Source organism: Haematobia irritans, chromosome 4 (assembly GCF_050003625.1).
Source record: "Haematobia irritans isolate KBUSLIRL chromosome 4, ASM5000362v1, whole genome shotgun sequence".
In the NCBI taxonomy this organism is placed as follows: Eukaryota; Metazoa; Arthropoda; class Insecta; order Diptera; family Muscidae; genus Haematobia; species Haematobia irritans.
In genome coordinates this window covers 97,927,310-97,945,805 of record NC_134400.1, presented here as the reverse complement: position 1 = coordinate 97,945,805, position 18,496 = coordinate 97,927,310, and the positions used below count along the sequence as shown (strand labels likewise).

The window sequence follows — 18,496 nt, the reverse complement described above, 5'->3', positions numbered from 1 at the left end:
TACGTGTGCCAAAAATTGTGAGTATCGGTCCATGTTTTGGTATGGTCCCCATATAAAACGACCTCCCGATTTGTGGTCTTGGGCTTATAGAAACCATAGTTTTTATCCAATTTGTCTGAAATTGGAAATCTAGAGGTATTTTAGGACCATAAAGAGGTGTGCCGAAAATGGTGAGTATCGGTCCATATTTTGGTATAGCCCCCATATAGACCGATATCCCGATTTGGGGTCTTGGGCTTATAGAAACCGCAGTTTTTATTCAATTTACCTGAAATTGGAAATCTAGAGGTATGGTAGGACCACAAATACGTGTGCCAAAAATTGTGAGTATCGGTCCATGTTTTGGTATGGTCCCCAAAGAAAACGACCTCCCGATTTGGGGTCTTGGGCTTATAGAAACCGTAGTTTTTATCCAATTTGTTTGAAATTGGAAATCTAGAGGTATTTTAGGACCATAAAGAGGTGTGATGAAAATGGTGAGTATCGGTCCATATTTTGGTATATTTTACTTCTACAGATTTAAGATTTCAAATCAAGACGTTATTTTATAATTTTCTTGCACACTTACAAGAGATTCCTCTAAAACTCAAACAAAAATGGTTCTTATAAATCCAGAATCTGATATAGTCCTCATAGGTTAAATCTTTAAATATATCTTCGGGAAGTGTCCTCAAGTCCTCAAGCCCTCCTGAAATTTCAAAGGAAACCCTAATATTTGGTTCATGGTGGTGGGTATTTAAGATTCGGCCCGGCCGAACTTAGTGCTGTATATACTTGTTATAAGCCCAAGAAGTAAAATCGGGAGATCGGTCTATATGGGGGCTATACCAAAACATGGACCGATACTCACCATTTTTGGCACACCTCTTTATGGTCCTAAAATTTCACCAACATGGTTGCAAGTGAAAACGTTACAGGGTGGCCACAAAGTTGGCTCCTATTATATTATTTAGCTCCTCGAATGTGATTGTTACTATCATGTTTCTTCCCTGCATGTGGAATCGTACCCATGAACCTTTGTATGCAAGGCGGATATGTGAACCACTGCACCACGTTGACAATTATTGTCAAGATTATTTCAAGAAATTCTAAGATACCTTGCCGTAATTCGATTGTGGATCACAGTCGTAGAGCTTTGTACATAATCCATGGCGAAGGGTAAATAAGATTCCCTTTGGCTTAACTTTCGGCCGTATGTACTTGTTTTGTCTGCTATCATTTGTATAGTGAATAGAATCCATTTCAAATGCAGCTGTTACAGAACTCTTTGAGATATCCCCGTTGTTGCTTTCCATTTTTTTTAATGCTTAGCGAAAAGTCTTTCGTATAACAGCAGCACCAGCAATAATGGGACACGTTTCAAAACCAAATAGGAACGAAGAAACAAAAAAAAAAAAAACAAGCTGGCATAACATGCTAGTACTGAATTTGGTACTAACTGTAGGGGTACCATGTACAATGACTATAATAAAAATTGTTTTTAATAAAACATTTGAGTAACGTGTCATACTGTAAAATAACAAAGCTGAAGTCACTTCCACCAAACATACACCGTTTCTATTCATTCCGCGTGATAGTTTTTTTTTTCGATGGCAATGTTGGGTGCAAATCCGATTCGGCCCCACATATGCCAAACATTTGTATGCAGCAGCACTTTACATGACGTGTTGTATTCGCATTGTGTCGGCTAGGAATTGTCTAGTGTACAGTGGTTTTCAGAGCATAATATACTCTCTAATGGGTTTTTGCGGATAACATTGTACTGAAAATCGGTGATATGTTTGTGTGTAGGTCATCTCTAAATCAGAACTAATATGGGTGGTCAAATACTGATTTTAATACTGATTTAAACGTTGTGCTTTAAACGTTGTTCTTATGTCACATTTGACGAAGATCGCACTATAGTTTTGGGTAGCACACCCTCAAAAAAAATCGCTTCTTTAACATAAGTTCCAAACATATTTTGAAGGAAGCACATATATTATTGGATAATGCCGAAACATTGATATGTTTGTTTTATGTAAACATATTATATGTTTGAAAGCGTTTTGAGCCCAAAAATATTATATGCTTGGAAGAATTTTTCCCAAAGACGATTGTGCTCATTCCCTAACATACTCGTAATTTTCACTTCCACGAAATTTTTTAGTTCTTGGGACTTTTTCCTGTAATACAAATAATGTTGAAGAAATTATTCACTTTTATATATTTTTTAAATTTTACCTTTCGCCTGCAAACTGTATGATCCTCGGAGAATCGAACCGAGGATCATACAGTTTGTAAGCCAACACACTATCCACTGGGCTATGTAGCTGTTTTATTTAGTCACCAGCAGATAATTATCGTTATACGTTACGTTTATATAGAATAGTTTGCAGCGCCCACGAGTCCATGCAAACATAACATTATTTAACAGAAACATACATTTGTTTGCCCCGTGGAGCAGTGGTTAGCATGTCTGCCTTGCATGCAAAGGGTCGTGGGTTCAATCCCTGCTTCGACCGAACACTTTTTTTTATTTACACATTTATATTTATACTATATTAAATTTTTATAATGAAACTTCGAAATATGGGTTATTAGACGATATAAACGAAATTGACTGATTTTGGATAAAATATTATTTTTTTTATTGCAAAAATAACAATTTTGTAACAAAAAACTAAAATTTGGAAGGAATTCAAAAACTCTAACAAAAGAAGAACGTGAAGTCGAGTAAAAACATACATAAATAATTTTATAATATAAACATAAATTTATTTAGGCGTGAACAGTTTTTTACTAGCATTTAACACCATCGCTTTGAATAAAATATCACAACATATGTATGTTTAGTCGAAATTTGTAAATTTATATATGTTTGCATTCACACATATGATTTTTATGAAACATTCATGCCACAAACATAATATATTCTAACATATTAACATAGATGTCCCAAACATTTAGTGTTGGTTTAGGAACATTACATGTTTGCACTTAAATATATTTTCTGCCCGAAGTGATAGCTACACTGAAAAAAAAGCAAGTTGATTCCGAGCTAAAGAAGCAGAGAATTGATGTAAGGATACTTTTTATATGTTATCGTTAACATGATTTTAAAGGACACTGATGTTACATGAAGAAAAAAGCTGAAAAAATAAATACATTGAATTTTGTTTACTAGAATCAAGTATGCTAAGCTTAAATTTAAAAGACAATTGTGTCTTAAATTTGCCCTTACTTCAATTCTTTGCTTCTTTGGCTCGGAATAAATACCAAAACCATTAGTGTACTTACAACATCATCTGAAAAAGGAAAAGAAAACTTTGATATTGATTCCTGGCTGCATAAAACAGGTAAGAAAGTAAGATACTTTGATAAGATACCAATTTGTGTGTATGTCCGTTAATACGCTGTGAATCTCTTTCAACGAACCAATATAACCTGAAAACAGATAAAAAAGTATAATTAGTAAGTAGGAAAATAGAGAAGAATATAAGTTAAAATTATTAAACAAAAAAACATTAGCATTAAGTATAGGAATATATTAATTAGTGTATAAGTAAAGTTAGGGTTTAATTGACTGATCATTTGGAAGGGAATAATATCGCCGGTTTCATTTGAATAAAAGCTTAGAAAATCAATTAGTTTTCATAGTCCCTGTTCAGCTTTGGTTGTCGCTACTAAAAATAAATCGGGTCAGATTTATCGCCCGATTTGCCTAAATTTATGCATAAAATCCTTATTTATTTAACGATTTTACTTAAAATTCAAACTCACATGTGTTGACAGATCATATTCACAGTTTGACATAGAACTTATATATGAATATTGTCCGATATTCACAAATTCGGGTACATTACCCCCACTGATTGATTCTTTTTATACCCTCCACCATTGGATGGGGTATATTAACTTTGTCATTCCGTTTGTAACACACCGAAATATTGGTCTAAGACCCCATAAAGTATATATATTCTGGGCCGTGGTGAAATTCTGAGTCGATCCGTCTGTGGAAATCACGCTAACTTCGGAACGAAACATGCTATCGACTTGGAAACTTCGCATAAGTAGTTGTTATTGATGTATGTCGGATGGTATTGCAAATGGACCATATCGAACCATGTTTAAGTATAGGCCCCATATAAACCGAATCCCTGATTTGGCTTGCGGTCGCTCTAGCAGGAGCAAATTTCATCCGATCCGGTTGAAATTTGGTATGTGGTCTTGGTATATGACTTTTAACACCCATATCGGACTATAATTATATATAGCCCCCATATAAACTGTTCCACAGATATTGCTTGCGGATCCTCTTGGAGGAGCAAATTTCATCCGATTCGGTTGAAATTTGGTACGTGGTATTAGTATATGGTGTCTAACATTCATGCTAAAATTGGTCAATATAGGTCCATAATTATATATAGCTCCCATATAAACCGATCCCCAGATGTGAGCTCCGGAGCCTCTTGGAGGAGCAACTTTCATCCGATTTAGTTAAAACTTTGTACATTATATTAGTATATGGTCCCTAACAACCATGCAAAAATTGGTCCATAATTATATATAGCTGCGATATAAACCGATCCCCAAATCGACCTCCATATTTCACTTCTGCCTCTCTTTCACCGCGCATTATTTTTTGCTTAATATATACCCCGCATGAATTAATTTCCAATTTCGAAAACGATATTGAGAAGTTTTAAAATACCTCGTCATCGGCAAGTATTACCACAACCCAAGTAATTCGATTGTGGATGACAGAAATTTCTACGCAATCCTCGGTGGAGGGTACATAAGATTCGGCCTGGTCGAATTTACGGCCGTATATACTTGTTTTTACTAGTGGACTCAAGTTTAGTGGTATACTAATTCTGTAAGTGTAAACTCAAGAATACCTCCTATTTGTGTGTGTGTGTCACAAGATTTACATGAATATAGCCATGTTACCGACCTTAACAGGTTGGCTGATAAGTCCCCGGTCTGACACATAGATGGCGTCGCTAGTATTAAATGCATATTATTTTGATATAGTACCAAGCTTCAAATGATTCGTGTCAAAACTTGGCATCTGTAAGTCAATTAGTTTGTGAGATAGAGCGTCTTTTGTGAAGCAATTTTTGTTATTGTGAAAAAATGGAAAAAAAGGAATTTCGTGTTTTGATAAAATACTGTTTTGTGAGGTGAAAACATACGGTGTAAGCAAAAACTGGGCTTTATAATGAGTTTCCGGACTCTGCCCCAGGGAAATCAACAATAATTGATTGGTATGCAAAATTTAAGCGTGGTGAAATGAGCACGGAGGACGGTGGACGCAGTGGACGCCCGAAAGTGGTGGTTAACGACGAAAACATCAAAAAATCCACAAAATGATTTTGAATGACCGTACAATGAAGTTGATCGAGATAGCAGAGACCTTAAAGATATCAAAGGAACGTATTGGTCATATCATTCATCAATATTTGGATATGCGGAAGCTCTTTGCAAAATGGGTGCCGCGCGAGCTCACATTTGACCAAAACCAACAACGTGTTGATGATTCTGAGCGGTGTTCGCAACTGTTAACTCGTAATACACCCGAGTTTTTCCGTCGATATGTGACAATGGATGAAACATGGCTCCATCACTACACTCTTGAGTCCAATCGACAGTCGGCTGAGTGGACAGCGACCGGTGAACCGTCTCCGAAGCGTGGACAGACTCAAAAGTCCGCTGGCAAAGTAATGGCCTCTGTTTTTTGGGATGCGCATGGAATAATTTTTATCGATTATCTTGAGAAGGGAAAAACCATCAACAGTGACTATTATATGGCGTTATTGGAGCGTTTGAAGGTCTAAATCGCGTCATTGAGAACGATGGAAAAAATTCATGAATTGGGTTTCGAATTGCTTCCCCACCCACCGTATTCTCCAGATCTGGCACCCAACGACTTTTTCTTGTTCTCAGACCTCAAAAGGATGCTCGCAGGGAAAAAATTTAGCTGCAATGAAGAGGTGATCGCCGAAACTGAGGCCTATTTTGAGGCAAAACCGAAGGAGTACTACCAAAATGGTATCAAAAAATTGGAAGGTCGTTATAATCGTTGTATCGCTCTTGAAGGGAACTATGTTGAATAATAAAAACGAATTTTTACAAAAAAAAAAAATGTGTTTTTCTTTGTTAGACCGGGGACTTATCAGCCAACCTGTTATGCCCTCAAATGCCATAAGAGTGGTTTGGGGTATGGTATAGTCGGCCCCGTCCGACTTTCTACTTTACTCATTTGTTTAAAATCAATCCTCCTTTCTGGTGGGCTCACTGCTCTTTGAGTGTATTACTAGCGAAACACTGTGCAATACAGAAAATATGACACAATGAGAAAAACTTAAATACACATTTGAAACAACGTGCCACAAATACAATATTTGGTGTTATTTTGTTTGTGTTTTTTTTTTTTTTCTGCGAAACTTGGATTTCTGTTTGTACCACACAAATTCAGGTTGATAGTGAGACACTGATGGTTGTGATATGAGAGACGCTTTTGCTGTCCCTCTTCATGCTCGTGTTATGTTCACTAATTAGTATTTCGGCGTATGGCAAGACAGAAAAAAATAAAAAAAAACTTCGAAACTATTCAGCGAACTATTGGGTGGGGGTAACTAAAACTATCGTCGCATTTCTGGTCTGGCCTGGTGATATAAATTAAGAGAAAACACCAGCGCCACCAACATCATCGTCAACCTCATATAATTTTTTACCGTCAGCGTTACGGCCTGCCACTTTGTCAAGATGCTCATTAGAATGACAGCGGTGCGTGGAGACATTCGCCTAACAATTGTGAGACATCTGAGTTTTGTCCATTTGCCCATAAGTTCGTCTGTCACCGAATTTCTTAGACTTATGGATAAGGTTGAAGTGACGGAGGAGGTACACTATTGAGGGCATGGCATTTGTCCGCATTGCATCTTGTAATGAAATTTTTACAATTTTGTCACAGTAATTGGACAAATTAATTTGCGTACATTCTTGTTTACACCCTAAAAGCAAACTAGGAACAGATCTACAAATCACAAAATTCCCTGCTATGGTATTTAATCAAAAATTTTCACAATATCGCTTAAGATGGCTTGGCAAGTTTATGACATGCATATTATTAGGGAGAACTAAAAGGACACGCAAAAATTAACGATAACATGATCATATTCGAGGAGTCACATAGTATGATTGGGTACAATAGAGGCGACAAAGTATGAAATTCTTACATTTCATAAAAGTGAAGATGACCTAAAATAATGAAAACATGTATATAAGACCGAAAGTTGGGCTTAGCCAAATCTTATGTACCCTCCACCATGGATAGCTTACAATGTTCTACTAAAGACAGTGTTCCACAATGGAATCACTTGGGTTGTGGTAGCAGTTACACAGAAAAAAATCCTTTGTTAAACTAACGCTAAATTTAACTTATTTTTATTGCAAAAAAAAATTGTTTGTTTGCAGTTACATTTTATTATTTTTTTGCACAATTTTCCACAGATTAATGAAATCTTACTTTTTTAAGTATGTCTCAAACATTTTACGTACTAATTATGGGTATAAAATTCAATGACCGTACACATAAGTTCAATATTAACTAAAGAAAAATAAAAGTTTCGTACGATTCCCAATATAGAAGAATGTAAGAATGAAATACACTTAACCATAGTGCCAAAGCCAAAGCATGGCCATTTTAACCATAGTGTGGTTCAATAATATTCTACTGTACTCTTAGTTCATAGTTTCTTCTATGAGATGTTGTTCTATAAATAATTATGATCCGTTAAAATGTATTGGGGGGTAGGTTTATATTGGAGAGCGCATATACTAACATCACGTGCCGAATTGTAATTGGGTCGGACTAAAATTAAAATCTGGGGATCAAGAGGTAAAATTTGGAAGACAAATGTATAGTCCGATATGGCCCATTTGCAATTCTATCTGACCTATATCAATAAAAAACTACTGGTACAAATTTTCAAGTGGATAGCTTGTTTCGTTCGGTAGTTAGCGTGATTTTAACAGACGGACGGACGGACATCGTTAGGTCGACTCAGATCGCGATGCTTCGAAAAACTTCTATGACATCGTGAGAGGTGAGCCCGAAAGTAAACAGCAGTCGACTGTAAGGGTGTTTCAAGATGAGTCAGATACTGGACATGACGCAATCGCACTAATAAAGGGTGGTTAAATTGTAAGGGCCGATGTTGAATGTGAACCACACCTAAACGCCAAGTTTTTTTCCGAATTTTATTTAACATTTCTCTATTTCAGACTTACTCAATTTGAACCATGGAGAGATACACAATCCAACAAGGTGTTAAATGGTTCCAATAAATGGCAACAGTGGATGATCAATTTTCGAAGAAAATCATCTTCAGTGATGAGGCACATTTTCACCTCAGTGGATTCGTCAATAAACCGAATTGCCGCATTTGGGCGAATGAGAATCCAAAAGTGATTGTCGAAAAACCAATGCATCCACAAAGAGTGACCGTTTGGTGCGGTTTATGGGCTGGCGGCATCATCGCGCCGTATTTTTCCAAAAAGAGGCCGGTCAGGCAGTTACTGTGAATGGTGTTCGCTATCGTGAGATGATAACGAACTTTTTATGGCCCGAATTGGAAGATATGGATGTGGACGATATGTGGTTTCAGCAGGACGGTGCCACTTGCCACACAGCTAACGAAACAATGGCTCTTTTGCGCCGTGTTATCTCACGTAATGGCGATGTCAATTGGCCGCCAAGATCATGTGATTTGACACCATTGGACTTTTTTCTTTGGGGTTATTTGACAGAAAAGGTGTACGTCGATAAGCCAGCAACAATTAAAGAACTAAAGGATGAGATAATTCGGCACATTAACGGCATAGAACCTCCATTATGCCTCAGCGTCATCGAAAATTTGGAGCATCGGATGAAGGTGTGCCACCGAGGTCGCGGAGCCCATTTGGCCGATATTTTGTTCCATACATAATTGAGTAATACCAATATATCATAATAAAATAAAATTACAATAATTTCCTAAATAGTTTGTGTTTTATTCAAAATCAACATCGACCCTTGGAATTTTAACCACCCTTTGGAACAACGAAGAATAGTCAATTATTCTTCTTTGTTTGTCAGTTATCTTCCAAGAAATCAGGAAAACCGTCCGCCGAAGACGGAACACTCTTCATCAGAGGGTTGAAACAGTTTGTTTTTGATACTATTTGAGTATAAAAAGTACCGCGGTACCCCCGCAATACACTTGGTACTTTTTTCAACCTTCTATGAGTTCCTAGCTTAAAATACGAACACTAGTCCATATTAAGCTATCCTTACATAAAATTGGAACACTTTTGATATATTACAGCATGTGGAGGATGATTGCCTATGCCGAAAATATAAAATACTAGCCGAACTCGGCTGAGATTATTTGTTAAAAAATATCTCATTTTTAAAGACTAAGTCAACCATATCATTCACATAATATTTCGCAGGATAAAATATACCTTCTGAAAAAAATTCCAAAGGAAGTTATTTTTATACTCTCCACCATAGGATGGGGGGTATATTAACTTTGTCATTCCGTTTGTAACACATCGAAATATTGATCTAAGACCCCATAAAGTATATATTCTGGGTCGTGGTGAAATTCTGAGTCGATCTGAGCATGTCCGTCCGTCCGTCTGTTGAAATCACGCTAACTTCCGAACGAAACAAGCTATCGACTTGAAACTTGGCACAAGAGGTTGTCATCGATGTAGGTCGGATGGTATTGAAAATGGGCCATATCGGTCCACTTTTACGTATAGCCCCCATATAAAGGGACCCTCAGATTTGGTTTGTGGAGCCTCTAAAAGAAGCATATTTCATCCGCTCCGGCTGAAATTTGGTATATGGTGTTAGTCTATTGTCTCTACCAACCATGCAAAAATTGATCCACATCGGTCCATAATTATATATAGCCCCCATATAAACCGATCCCCCGATTTGGCTTGCAGAGCCTCTAAGAGAAACAAATTTCATCCGATCCGGCTGAAATTTGGTACATGATGTGAGTATATGGTCTCTAATGACCATGGAAAAATTGGTCCATATCGGTCCATAATTATATATAGCCCCCATATAAACCGATCACCAGATTTGACCTCCGGAGCCTCTTGGAAGACCAAAATTCATCTGATTCAGTTGAAATTTGGTACGTGATGTTAATATATGGCCTCAAATACCCATGCAAACATTGGTCGATATCGGTCCATAATTATATATAGGCCCCATATAAACCGATCCCCAGATTTGACCTCCGGAGCACCTTGGAAGAGCAAAATTCTTCCCATTCGGTTGAAATTTGGTACGTGATGTTAGTATATGGTATCCAAAAACCATGCAGGAATTGATTCCTATAAGTCCCTAATTATATATAGCTCCCATATAAACCGATCGCCAAATATGACCTCCGGTGCCTTTTGGAGAAGCAAAATTCATCCGATCTGGTTGAAATTTGATACGTGGTGGTAGTATATGGTATTTAACAACCATGCCAAAAGTGGTCCATATCAGTCCATAATCATTTATAGCCCCCATATAAACCGATCTCGAGATTTGGTTTTGGAGCCTTTTGGAGGAGCAAATTTCATCCGAGTGAGTTGAAATTTGTGGATGGCAGGCTTTCGTAGAAGTTTCTAGGCAATCCATGGTGGAGGGTACATAAGATTCGGCCTGGCCGAACTTACGGCCGTATATACTTGTCGAAATTCATATGAATAGGGATTTCAATTTATTGGTGGAATTTATCACGGTTTGTTTTAGGTACGGGGTGAACATAAAGTTTTTCTTCCAGCTGTGGTTTAAATCCTACACGCAAAGAAAAAAAACGTTTGGAAAACGTGTACCGAAAACGTTTTTCTTTTGATAGAGTTTTTTGAATTGCTTCGAAAATTTTAAACTTTTATCACCAAAAAAATTCGTTTGTTACAAAATTTTTATTTTTTCAATAAAAAAAGTTATTTTTGAAATAACAACACAGTCCATTTCGTTTATATTAAACACTGTTCTTTTCTGACTTTAGGTCTTTAATAAGACACATTTTACAGTTCAAAATTTAATATAGTACAATGTAATGTTGAACATTTTTTCGGAATCTTCCGAATATATCTGGAATATATGAAAACAAGTATATACAGCATTAAGTTCGGCCGGGCCGAATCTTAAATACCCACCACCATGAACCAAATATTAGGGTTTCCTTTGAAATTTCAGGAGGGCTTGAGGACACTTCCCGAAGATAAATTTAAAGATTTCACCTATGAGGACTATATCAGATTCTGGATTTATAAGAACCATTTTTGTTTGAGTTTTAGAGGAATCATTAACATCTCTTGTAAGTGTGCAAGAAAATTATAAAATAACGTCTTGATTTGAAATCTTAAATCTGTAGAAGTAAAATCTGGAAATTTTACATTGAGTTTCAAGCAATTTTCATGATCAGTGCGCCTTCTACACCCCCAAGAAGTGAAGACGGTCTATATGGAGGCATTACCAAAAGGACCGATAAAAACTTAATCCGATACACGTTTTTGTGAGCCTAAAATACCAGAATATTTACAATTTCAGGCAAATCAGATAAAAACTACGGTTTCTAGAAACCCAAGGAGTTAAATCGGGAGATCGTTCTTATGGGGGCTATACTAAAATATGGACCGATACTCACCGTTTTCGGCACAACTCTTTATGACCCGAAAATACCTCTAGATTTCCAATTTCAGGCAAATAGGATAAAAACTTCGGATTCTAGAAGCCCAAGAAATAAAATCGGGAAATCGGTCTATATGGGGGCTGTACTAAAATATGGACCGATACTCACCATCTTCGGTACACCTCTTTATGGTCCTAAAATACCTCTAGATTTCCAATTTCAGACAAATTGGATAAAAACTACGGTTTCTATAAGCCCAAGATCCCAAATCGGGAGGTCGTTTTATATGGGGACCATACCAAAACATAGACCGATACTCACAATTTTTGGCACACATATTTGTGGTCCTACAATACCTCTAGATTTCAAATTTCAGGTAAATTAAATAAAAACTGCGGTTTCTATAAGCCCAAGAAGTAAAATCGGGAGATCGGTCTATATGGGGGCTATACCAAAACATGGACCAATACTGACCATTTTTGGCACACCTCTTTATGGTCATAAAATACCTCTAGATTTCAAATTTCAGGCAAATTGGATAAAAACTTCGATTTCTATAAGACCAAGACCCCTAATCGGGTGGTCGGTTTATATGGGGACTATATCAAAACCTGGACCGATATAGCCCATCTTCGAACTTGACCTGCGCGCAGACAAAAGACGATTCTGTGCCAAATTTCAGGACGATAGCTCCATTATTGAAGACTGTAGCGTGATTACAACAGACAGCCAGACAGATAGACAGACGGACAGACGGACATGCTTATATCGTCTTAGAATTTCTCCCTGATCAAGAATATATATACTTTATATAGTCGGAAATCGATATTTCGATGCGTTACAAACGGAATGACAAACTTATTATACCCCGTCACCATTCTATGGTGGTGGGTATAAAAAAAAAAACAAAAGCAAAAAAAAAAACTTTGGCCGAAGCAGGGATCGAACCCACGACCCTTGGCATGAGAGTCGGACGTAGCTACCACTGCTCCACGGTGCCAAACTAAATGTTTGTTTCTGTTAAATAAACTTTGTTTATTCGGTTCGTGGGCGCCGCAAGCTATGCTATATAAATATAACTTATATGGATATTTATCTATTGATGACCATAACGGTACATAGCTCAGTGGTTAGTGTGTTGGCTTACAATGTGCATGGTCCGCGGTTCGATTCTCCGTCCAGGCGAAAGGTAAAAAAAAATTTTAAAAATTCATAAAATTGTATAATTTCTTCTACATTGTTGGTATTACAGGAAAAGGTGTTAAGAACTAAAAATCCTCGTGGATGTGAGAAAGATGTGAGGGACAATGCAATTAGCAAGAAAATAATGTTTTTTTTTTGAGCTAGTCTTTATGAAATTGTTTTTACATCCTGGAAAAGAATAAACGTTTATCACTAAAAGTATATACTTTTCTTCCAAATACACTTCCTTACAGCGAAAAGCAAATGAGAAACGAATTTTGTTTGTCTAAAATTTCGTTTGGGAGGAAAGAATTATTTTTTTGCGTGTACATGTTGTGTCACTCACTTAATTTTATGAGAGATTTTACTCGTGGAAAAGTTTCATATATTGTGTATTTAAATTTCTTCGACCTTCATTTGATAAAAATTTCTATAAAATTTGAATTCGGAAATTCGAATAAAATTTTTCCGACAATGTGTGTGTGTGGATCGCCTTAAATAGGGTCTGGGGAATTCCCCTTACTGGCACAAAAAATTAAGTATACCTTTTTCTTCTTCATGTGTGGAAGCAATTTCAGCTGCATAAAACTACTATGCCAAATAAATCAGAGCAAGAAAATATTTAAGAGTTCTTAAGAAAATGATCATAATACGATTTTTTAAATGTCGGACTCGGGAAGATGCCTTTCGGAACAATACCGAAAAATGTTGTCTGTCAATAAATGTAAATACTAGAGGTCTGCACAATTCCATTTGTAAATGCAGAGTACACGTGTACTTGCTACATGAGTACATCTATTTGAGAGAGTCGCAAAACTATTGGTACACATTTTGATGAACACCAAAAGCCACGAGTAACTTCTTGTTGCTATTCTGATGTCTTCACTACCAACAAACACATATTCCTCTTTCCCTCTTATTGAAGTGTACTCAGAGTGATCACGTCGATTATGTTGCGAGAAGAAAACTTCATAGAGTACTCCATGTACCACGTGCAGTTTCAGAAATACAAAAAAACAGTTACTCTCCATAATATATGTTTTGGTTTGTTATAAAGAATGGCAAACGTTAAGGTAAGTGTGTGACATACATAAATATATGAAATATGTGATATACATACATATCTATTATTAATAATAATGGAAAGTTTTGCTTCGCACATAACTGAGAAATACTTGTGGTACCACGTGAAGTGAAGAGAATGCATGTTGTATTTTTTCTCAAGTACTTAAATTTTTATTGTTCCTTTTTTTCGGAACACATATTGTTTCGGATAAGTACTTGGTGGTATTTGACAAGCAAGTGTTCTCTTCACTTCACTACTTGCGCTCTGAGAGAAAGACAGTGTATGTTCTATATTCGACAGCGAATTGCAAACATGTAGTGAAAAGTTATTCGATGCATACCTTTACTAAATACAGTGAAAGCTCTGAAAGGTGGACACCCATGGTCGACTAAATTTTGTCCACATTTGGGAGGTGTCCAGTTATGAGAGGTTAATTGTAACGTGTTAATGCAGCAAACGTCTACAGACAACTGTCCACTTTTGGGAGGTGTCCGGTTATCAGCGTGGTTTGAGAGGTTTCACTGTAAAAGTGTTTTACTTAACAAAGTCTGGTAAGAAGTAACTTCCTCTCTCGCGCATATATCCCCGCACATTTCAAGAGCTTACAAATAATCAGGGAAAGAAAGAGGTGCCCCTCTCTGTCGTTCCCAGTAAATTTGAAGTAAATCAGAGAAGTTTGAAGAAAATTAGAAAACTTTATATGTTAAAAAATATAAACTGCTCGACCAGATATCGAAAAATTACTTACCCTGCATTCTTTTACTCACCTTCTACGTTCCCTGTAAATTTCCGTAAATCGGAGAAGTTTAGATTTTGATCTATTGTTTTAAAAAAATCGAAAAACAAATTAATGATTTTTTGATTATAGACAACCCTAACCTTCACTGATAAAATCCGGAAACTTTTCCTCAATTTTCTAAATGTGGGCTGAGGGAAGGTGGCCCCAACCAAGCATCGAAAAATAAATTTGTCTAGACTCCACATGCAATCCCCTGTGGAAATTTCAAGCAAGAACGGAGAGCTGTGGTCTAGGGGGAGGTCTCCCACGTCCAAATAATAAACCACAGGAGACTATTTCAAGCGCCCCTTCTCGATCGAAAATATTGAAAAATATAGTAGCATATCTTGCAACGATTCAATCCGGCCGTGCTCTGGGCATATGAGGGGTGTTCTTGTAGAAAGTATAAGCCTAGATCCGTTGCAACCAATTTAGGACTATAGGTACTTGATTATAATCATAAATATGTATCGTCGAATAAATTTAAATGGGAAAGAAAATATCGCTTAGAGGAGCCTGGTGTTGTCAACTTCTACATTACCGGATATCCCACCCAACTTGCCGAATTGCAATAATTTTGTCAGCCCACTATCACTTGAAATCATGTCTCCATTTTCGTGGAAATATCAAACAAATTTAGCAGTTCATATTTTCAAAATAATTTTATTGAAATAAAAAGTGATACGGTCAAAATTTGGTCAAGGGAAAACGCGTGTAAATCGGTGAAATCGTTTATTTAAAAAATCAAATTAAATTTCTTTTTCAAGTTCAATTAGTATAAAATTCAGGAAAAATATTCAGTTAGGCTTTCGCTTTTCCAAATCCGAATTGCCGGGCCTCACGCTTGACACCTGCCATCAGATTTTGTACAGCCACTTTGTCCACCTTCTTCGCCGCAGAAAGCCAGTTTGCCTTGAACTGTTGCTCGTCCTTAGCAGTTTTTTTGGTCTTCTTTAGGTTCTGCTTGACAATAGCCCAGTATTTCTCAATTGGGCGGAGCTCTGGCGTATTGGGAGGGTCCTTGTCCTTGGGAACCACCTGCACGTTGTTGGCGGCGTACCACTCCATGGCATTTTACCGTAATGGCAAGATGCCAAATCCGGCCAAAACAGTACGGAACAAACGTGTTTCTTCAGGAAAGGCAGCAGACGTTTATTCAAACACTCTTTCACGTAAATTTCTTGGTTGACAGTCCCGGAAGCTATGAAAATGCTGCTGTTCAAGCCACAGGTACAGATGGCTGGTCAAACCAAATATTTCTTTGCGAACTTTGACAGTTTTATGTGCTTGAAAATATCTGCTACCTTTCCCCTTCCTTTTGCCGTATAAAACTCCTGTCCCGGAAGCTGCTTGTAGTCGGCTTTTACATAGGTTTCGTCGTCCATTACCACGCAGTCAAACTTCGTCAGCATCGTCGTGTACAGCCTCCGGGATCGCGCTTTGGCCGTCGTATTCTGTTTATCATCGCGATTTGGAGTCACTACCTTCTTGTAAGTCGATAGTCCGGCTCGTTTTTTGGCTCGATGCACGGTTGTAGACGATACACCCAGCTTATTTGCGGCATCTCGGAGAGAGAGGTTGGGGTTTCGCTTGAAACTACCGGCAACACTCTTTGTCGTCTTAGCGGCTTCCGATTTTCGATTTCCCCCGATCCAGACTTCCTGGCTGTCGACAAACGTTCCCCAAACACTTTTATTACATTTGTAAGGGTTGATTTGGCAACTTTTAGCGATTTTGCCAGCTTTGCGTGCGAGTAGCTCGGATTTTCGCGATGCGCGAGCAAAATTTTGATACGCTGCTCTTCTTGCTTGGACGGCATTTTGACAACTGAAGAGTGAATTCCAAAATCAAAATAGGAGCAACATTCTACACACACACCTTCAAAATGAGGGTTGTTCAGGTTTTTTAAATGCAAAATTGAAAGAAATACGTCAAGTTTATATTGACCAAATTTTGACCGTATCACCCTTTAATTAAATGTATAATGTGTAAGTGAAATGCTATAAGAAATTAAAGTATTATCATGGACTTAAAAATTTGAATAATAAAATTTACATTATTAATAAAGTTTTGAAATATCGTAAAAAATTTTGGTATATGAAATTCAACAGATTTAAGATAAAAGTAAATTTTATAAACTTTATGTCAGTTAAATGTAATTTAATAAAATAACGTTAAGTTTATAACTGTAGGGTGTCGTATAATTTACATTACTCATACTCACATATATCTTGATAATCCGCCGACAAGCGTTTGTTGACTTCTGATATAAGTGGATATTTACAAAAATATAAACATATGGCAAATAGTGAAATTATTGTATAGTTTTGAATATAAGTTTTAGATTAAATGTTTCCACATTTATTTACGGCATTGGAAGATTCAAAATTTCACAATAACAGGAGCGAAAATTTTGCAATTTCAGAGGTCTTCCCATCAATTTAAATTTGTTTTTGATATTTTAGTCCAATATTGAAATCTCCAATAAAAATGAATTATCTTCTAAATATGATTCCGCATGCAAATTTGTAGTTTTAACAAAGTTTGTTGCTTTGTGTGTTATAAAATTTCACTGTATCATTGGTCTTGTCATGAGCACATAATTTCCAATTTGATGTTTTTTCATGGTAAGTTTTAACATCTAAACAACGCACACAAAAATTTAAATTCTTCTCTTGGATCTTTTAATATTTTTATGTCATTTTTTAAATCAATTTTTATATAATTATTGTTCTTGAAAACTTTTCTTGACAATTCATTTTTGTCCAACTCGTTTTTTTGTATCAATTTTGTCTAATTAAATTCTCTTTTTTTCGTTTGCTTGTTTTTATTTTCTTGATAATAAATATGTCTCTATCCATTTTCAAGAATGTCAATGTTCTTCTTCAATATTTTTTTTCTTCCAAATTTAAAAATCAAAACCTGCTTTTCTCTCACAGTCATTTTAATTTTTCTTAAAACAAATAACATAGTTGCAAAATCAAGGCTTGCTTGGTTTTTAAAAGAAATTTGTGATTCATCACAATCTTAGTCTAGATGCCACCTTCTCTGCAAATCGGAGAACTTTGAAAACAAGTTCAAAAAGTCGTGCTAGTTCCATCTTTCCGTACAAAAATTAAAAAAAGGCACCCCATATTAACTGCATAACCTTCCCTTCGGAGAAGTTTAGTTTTAAATAAATTTCGAGGCGAAATTGTCTTGACAATGGGTTACCCAGTTTTTATCACTGAATCGACTTCAATGAAAATTTCTGGACCCTAATGTAATAATAGATATGCCGAATTGAGTTCTTATTTATCTTCTGTAAAATTCAGCTAAACCAGAGAAGGTTTTAACTATTCTTTAATAAAACAAGTATATACGACCATAAGTTCGGCCAGGCCGAATCTTATTACCCTTCAACAAGGATTGCGTAGAAATTTCTACTGTAATACTTGCCGATGACGAGGTATCTTAAAACTTCTCAATATCGCCTTCTAAATTGGAAATCAATTCGGGTTATATATTAGGTAAAAAACAAGTATATACGGCCGTAAGTTCGGCCAGGCCGAATCTTATGTACCCTCCACCATGGATTGCGTAAAAACTTTTACTAAAGACGGTCATACACAACCAATTGCGAACCGATATGAATACTTGTGCGGTAATTATAAAGCCAGAATTGAAATATGGGGGTCGCTTTATATGGGGGCTATATACAATTATGAACACGATACTACCAAAAATGACAGATTTTTTACTGATTGGTAGAATTCTTGATGTTTGGGATGATTTTTGCAAAATATGCCTCTC

The 18,496-nt window shown here is 36.5% G+C and overlaps 1 long non-coding RNA gene across 1 annotated transcript in view; it reads right to left on the bottom strand.

Moving 5' to 3' along the window:
* The window catches only part of LOC142234535 (uncharacterized), a 145,847-nt gene extending 128,224 nt beyond the window's left edge, over positions 1-17,623 (bottom strand). The window contains exons 1-2 of the long non-coding RNA XR_012721640.1: positions 16,929-17,623; positions 3,280-3,426 (exon numbers count right to left, since the gene is read on the bottom strand). This is a non-coding gene — a long non-coding RNA (uncharacterized LOC142234535). The remainder of the gene's footprint in view (positions 1-3,279; positions 3,427-16,928) is intronic.
* Positions 17,624-18,496: the final 873 nt, after the last annotated feature.